Source organism: Pinus tabuliformis, chromosome 2_2 (genome assembly GCF_031772625.1).
Source record: "Pinus tabuliformis cultivar Carrire ecotype Pingquan chromosome 2_2, CPIR1, whole genome shotgun sequence".
NCBI classification, from domain to species: domain Eukaryota; kingdom Viridiplantae; phylum Streptophyta; class Pinopsida; order Pinales; family Pinaceae; genus Pinus; species Pinus tabuliformis.
Window position 1 is genome coordinate 142,104,765 of NC_142300.1, and position 6,570 is coordinate 142,111,334.

The window sequence follows — 6,570 nt, forward strand, 5'->3', positions numbered from 1 at the left end:
ATCTCCATATGAATGAGAGTTGCTCTTAGATCAACCGAGATCATGATTGTTTCATCATAGTTGTGCCTTCCACGAGATCATAACTGCACTTCTACTGAGGTTATCACTATGTCAATGAGGTCTCTACCTTGTCTTCATCATGACTTTGATAACGTGTCTTTATCAATGCACCGAGATCTGCGTCGTGACCTTGTCTTCACTATGATTATAACTGAGACCATGTTTACCATTATGTTTGTGTCTAGTATGCCGAGAGTGTCTTATTGTGGGATCACAATTATGTTGAGATAGTGATCATTACTACTGTGAGGAGGTTAAGACACATATATGCTTGATCAAATTCCTTATGACTGTAATTTCTTGCACCATGATTGCAAAGACATTGTGTTCACTGCACCCATCTAAAATACTATACTTTTGTACTTATTCGAAATAATGTAACCTTGTACCTTATCCGAAATACTGTACCCTAAACTTCATCCACAATTTCAGAGATATCCGAGATCCTGTTTTTTTTCTTTTCTGCACAGACCCTGACTGGGTATGTATAGTGGTTTGCCCCTATATTTGAGCTAACATGTCCATCGAAAAGATGTGTTTTCATATGTGAGCCGATTTGATGTTAATATTCATTTTGAGGCCAACTTTAACTGTTCTCTTCATCGTTTTGCAGACAAACTTCTTTGTGCTTGTCTTGGAGGATTGTGCTTGGTCTTGGAGGGCTAATCTAGTCAGTAGGTAGACTCATATACATTACATATATGCTCAAGAAGAGCTCTTTACACATGTCTTTGACTCTTTTTCTAGACCTGTGGAATGAGCAAGAAATTCATTCTTATAATTTACAAAAATAATTTATTTTTCTTGGCAAGTACAAAGATCAAAATTACATTTGTAAATACCGAACCTAGTTACACTTTCTTCAACAAATTTCGAATGTGAGCTTTTGCAAGGAGGGGCATGGATAATATCCGAAGGGAAATCCTTCTCGGTCGGAGGATACTCAGCAGAGAAGGCAGAGGGAGATCCAGCAGTGGCAACACTATGCTAGAGGGGTTGACATAGATCCATGCAGAGGCAGCGCAAAAGCCAAGAGGGAGTCTGAAATTTGCAGAGGGAATTCGAGTTTCAAAAACTGGGAGCCGAGGTGTGAGACCGGGAGGCAGAAACCAAATCACCTGGACAGCAAATCGGCCAGCCTGAGGATTGACATTGTCCCCAGTGAGCTTGACGTTGGGCTGACGCTGACACTACGCAAAGGCAGCGTAAAGGCAGCTAGAGAAACCGGGGGTAATCTTTCTGGGGCTGGATCAGCCGGTATTCCCAGTGATAGTGTGAGGCTAAGTTGCACGAAACGGGGAAACGGGTACGAGTTTCCGAAACGGGAAGCGATACGAAACGCGACCTTCCCAAATTTTGGAAACGGGGAAACACGAATATATATATATATATATATATATATATATATATATATATATATATATGGACATTTAAGAATATGTGCAATCATAAAGCATATATGATACATTCTAATTTATTACATTATGATAAAATTGTCAATTGTCAATGCATAAACTATAAGCCTCTAAATTTACATCACATTTACTCATGAATGATCACATAATGAAAATAGAAATATCCAAAATCAGCCACGAGAAATTTCTAATTTCTTGTCTCGTGCTTGATTGGGAGTCTCCTCCTACATTGTCGAACGACCTTAGTGCTCTTGATTAAATACAAGTTCCATACCCTAGTACCCTACATGCTCTTCATTATTGGGAGTCTCCCCTGCATAGAGGGCTTGGTTCTCTTGATTAAATACAAGTTCCATACCCTAGTACATGATAAAATCCAATGGAAACATTGCAATCCCCCCAATCCTGAAATCCTGAAAAACAGATAAGTCTGCTGGATTTTGAATGAGATCTAAAATTCTACTTTCTCCATATGAAATCCAATGAGGGCGAAACCACTCTCAAACATCCTGAGTCATTTCATGGTAATGTTAAAAATTTAAGTAAAAGGATGAAAATGAAAAATAAAGGAGAATATCACTTTTACTTTAAGAATTTAACATTACCATGAACTGCATATCAACACTAGGGCAAAAGTTCACTTTTATAACTTTAGACAGGCATCTAGAAGCAACTAGAAGTCACTAGGATAACCTAAAAATAAATTAGAAAACAAATTAAAAAAAAACACAAGTAAAAAGCTGAAACGTGAGTCGTACGGCCCTGAAACGCGTTTCAGGCCGTACTGGCCACGTTTCAGTTTCGTGAAACATGGCAGTACGGCCTGAAACGCGTTTCAGGGCCGTACCATACGCGTTTCAGCGTTTCGTACCCGTTTCCGTACGGAAACGCCCCCTTGCCCTACGTTTCCTGCAACATAGGTGTGAGGTAATCTCACAAATCTCTCTGTCGGATTATTCTCTGTAACTGGATTGTCGGGAAGGCTTCTAGATATGTATTCAAATTTTGCTATTGCATAATAATAAAACCCTCAGATCTGCTACACCGGTTTTCTTGCATTGGGTTTTTCCGGGGACATTTGTCCAAAAACAACTGTGTCACTTGTGTGTATCTTTCTCTATTGTTCAGTTTCTTGTTTCCGCATATTATTTGATTGGTGTAGGTTGCATTGTATGTATTTCAGTGTTTGTCATAGGAAACTGCAAATAACTTGTTCATGTAAATCTAACAACTAGGAGAAATATCATCAGTGCTGCAGTAGGAATTCCCTGATTTAAGGAATTTTCACACTGAGAATCCAAGGTTTCATGATCGCTCAAAGCATATCGAGATCTGGTATCCCCATCTTTGAGATTGCGTGCAGAAGGGGATAGTCGAGCTATTGTACATTGTAACAGGGGAGCAGACAACATACATCTTCACCAAGGCATTGGCAAGAAGCAGTTTTGTTCATCACAAAGATAAGTTGGGAGTCGTATAGAATCCCTTCCTCGCTATGAGGGAGTGTTGAAAAGTAGTGAAGGAATGGAATCCTTGATTTGTGCCTTAATTCAAGGAATCAAATTTTGTGATCTTCTTAGACATGTACAAGCTCCAATGATGTGGACAAGTTCAATAAGCAATTTGACTAGTGTAAGATTGTGGAGGACTGAGTTATCTGTTCTCTAGTGTGAGTTAGTTTGGGAACCGCAAGAACAAGGGGAGTTAGCTAGTTAACAACTTGTGTTGACTTTTGTTAACTAGAAAAGTAGGATTTTGACTTCCCAAACATAAAACTTACTAACAATAGCCAAATCGAAGTGCTAATAAGGAGATCGAAGGCACACCTTGTATTCATAATTGAGCACGAGTTTGTGAGCTTGTGTGGAGCTTGTGGAGGAACGAGTCAAGTTTTCTCTAGTGCGAATTGTTAGGGAAGATTTCCCTTGGAAGTGTGCACAAAAATAGGAGAAATTCCTATTTTTAGGAGCTGGGAATGCGCTAGGAAATAGGGGCCTATTTCCTAATGAATGCGCAAGGATTTCAGGTTGCTGGTTAGGGGAAGCAGATCAATATTCTAGCAGGTGTTTCAAGCTTAGTTTAAGGTAGGCAGAATATTATTTTTTGATTGAGACAAGTTGGTTGTAAGAGATCTGTAGTTTATTCTTCTTCAATAAAATTCAATTCTGAATCAAGCGAGGGTTTTCTCAGTTGGGTTCCCTAGAAAAATTGTGTTGTCCATTGTGTGATTTGTGCTTTTAATTTATGTTCCTATTTCGCTGCATCTAGTAGAGAAATCCTGTGATTATATGAAAAGAAAATTGTTTTCAGATTGTTCATATTAGTTCATGGATTTGTGAGATGCCCCATCTGTGACTTCTGCAAGTCCTACTCCCTCAAAGTTCCTCAGTGAGAGCCCCTCCTGTAAAAACTCATCTTTGTTGTCTGCAATATGCAGGACAACTTTTCTCTCCAGCCGATTGGGATGATGTTAGAGTTACAGACCGCACAAATTTGCAGTTGAAGCTCTCTACTATTCCCGTCTAAATTGTAGTCTCTATGGAAGGATGAAATACAACCCATTGATGTTGGTTCACTAATGACGTCAGCTAGATTCTAGTCTCTATGAAAGAATGAAATAGTTGGTGAGTTGTAGTCTCTATGGAAGGATGAAATACAACCCATGGATGTTGGTTCACTAGTGATGTCACCTAGATTGTAGTCTCTATGAAAGAATGAAATAATTGGTGAGGTCAACTCAACTTCAAGCAAATTACCAAGGTTCAATTCCAGCTGCAGCCTGCCCTGCTCAAATGGCATCAGATTAAAAAAGGATGAGACCAGGTGCAAATCTTGGGATTAGGCACCCCTCTACCCCTTGAGGAGTGTTTCTTGAAGCTTCCAATAAGATTCATGTATCAAAAATTAAAATCAATATTGTGACAACAAAGCTTTTCATTAAATCCACAATATGCAACGCTACCCCTGAAGGCATGTTTCTTGAAGCTTCCAATAAAATTCAGGTATCAAAATCAATATTGTGACAATAAAGCTAGTCATTTATTAACCCCAAAAAGTGCCAACTACCCTTTCATGCGTGGATCAGAAAACTCATGTCCGATAATTCTCCAATGATCAGAGTCTGAAAGCTAACTTCGATAACTAAATTTGATCTAGGTCCTATAGCTAACCCTTGAAAAGTAAACAATTGGTCCCATGGATACCATACTAGTTATAATTTTTGCAAGTGACCAGTGCAAACCTCTTGAGCCACTGGAAGAATGTGGGTGCCTAATAAGCCAAAAGTTACGTGTGAGCCAAAAGTTCTCACAAAGGAAATACAGGCTAAGCTTCCCACCTTTAAAAAATCCCACCCTTGTGCCAACAGATTTGGTACACATCAACTAATCGTGTGCAAGCCTATATCGATTTCATTGCCTGTAAAATTTCCAATTCAACGAAATACAAACTCCAAGAGAATTGAGAGAGGGTAAGAAACTACCTGTCTGAGAGTTGATGAACGTGATGCAACCGACCTCTGCAGAGTTTCCCTGGCTTCCCTGACAAACTTCAAGGGGCAGGTTTTGTTCTGCAAATAAGAATCAACAAAATTAACCATCATCCCTATGTCTGTCTATATATATCTAAGGAGGAAAAGAACAAAAGGTGTCCAGAAAAAACTCACAAAAAGGCGATGCCCTCTAGAACTTGTTCTCTTCCGCGAAAACTCTTCTGCAACCCCCGTTTAAGAAAAAGGATCAATGGATGTAAAAAAAAGGAAAATTAATGTTCACGAGATTCGCAGAATATGAAAGTAGTCCATGGCGATACCATGTAAGCTGTGCATTTTCTGATCAGTTGCGCCAATGTTGAAGCGGCGGGCGGGAGGGCAGAATGGTTCAGTTCCATTCTGTAAATTGCGCACAATTCCCAAATCAAGCTTGGAATATCTTACACTTTGACACCAAATCAAAGAGAAATCATGTGGAATTCAGAATACGATTCAGAGAAATACAGGGATTCACAAAGATGATGGTGCTTTGGAATTTTTCGAAAAGATGTCTCTTCCATCGACGTACATGCACACGTGTGTGACATTGCTCGTCTTGATTTCCGGGTTGGTTCATATTGCCTCTGAGCGTTGTCTACATAGGACACAATCTAGTGAAATTTTCAATACAGTCAAAAAAAAATTAAGAAATTTAACTTTGAACCATTTTTTTATGGTGGAAATGGACTTTTTCCAAGCACTGGAAATGGCCTATGCCTTACGTACCCAAAACGTGCACACATGCGTGACATTACTCGTCTTGATTTCCGGGTTGGTTCATCTTGCCTCTGGGCGTTGTCTACATATGACACAATCTAGTGGGACTTTTTCCAAGCACTAGAAATGGCCTATGCCTTACGTACCCAAAATCCTAACTGTTAACCATTGTAATTTATGTTTCCAAAAAAAAATCTCATTTTGTTATTTTTAGGTTTTTAATCAATTAGTTTGATATGTACAAATATTTGCAAAGCTAAAAATATATATACTAGCGCATTCACATTAATAAATGTAGTTGATACATGTTGATAAGGGTTTATGTTATGGATTTAATATTAATATTGATATAAACTATCTATGTGATTTTTGAGGAAAAAAGAAATTATAAACATTATGAATCACGGAAGCTTGCACTCATAAAATAAATAATAAATATATAATTATAATAATCATTATGTTGCTATCAGGTTGTCATTGATGTCAACCCAAGCAGCACCAAAAGATGCTCCATCTTTTGTCAACTAATATGACATGGCAATTCATGGTTTTTCATGTCAGGATCATCCTTGATGGATTATCCTAGTCGAGTTGATTTCGGTGATATGTGGCACGCCACGAGAAGCCTCACGGTTTGTGAGTTATGCTAGTTTGAAGACATAAGACCCAATTTGTGGATACAAAAGCCCAAAGGAGGGTGATGTGGTGCCCTACCATTAGCCAGCTTATTATTCATATCAAGGGAATGGGTTTTCATCTAAAGTTGTGGTTAAAGTGATTCAAGGAGGGTATCAAAGATTAAAGTTTTGAAATTATAAGTCATGAGCGGTTTGGTTTCAAATAAAAAAA

General features: G+C 38.6%; 1 long non-coding RNA gene across 1 annotated transcript; it reads right to left on the reverse strand.

Annotated features, from left to right (window-relative positions):
• Positions 1–4,955: 4,955 nt before the first annotated feature.
• On the reverse strand, positions 4,956–5,332 carry LOC149191758 (uncharacterized). The gene is made up of 3 exons (XR_016254845.1): positions 5,286–5,332; positions 5,140–5,186; positions 4,956–5,043 (listed from the first exon to the last, which is right to left on the reverse strand). It is a non-coding gene; the product is annotated as an uncharacterized LOC149191758 (long non-coding RNA).
• Between the last annotated feature and the right edge of the window lie 1,238 nt (positions 5,333–6,570).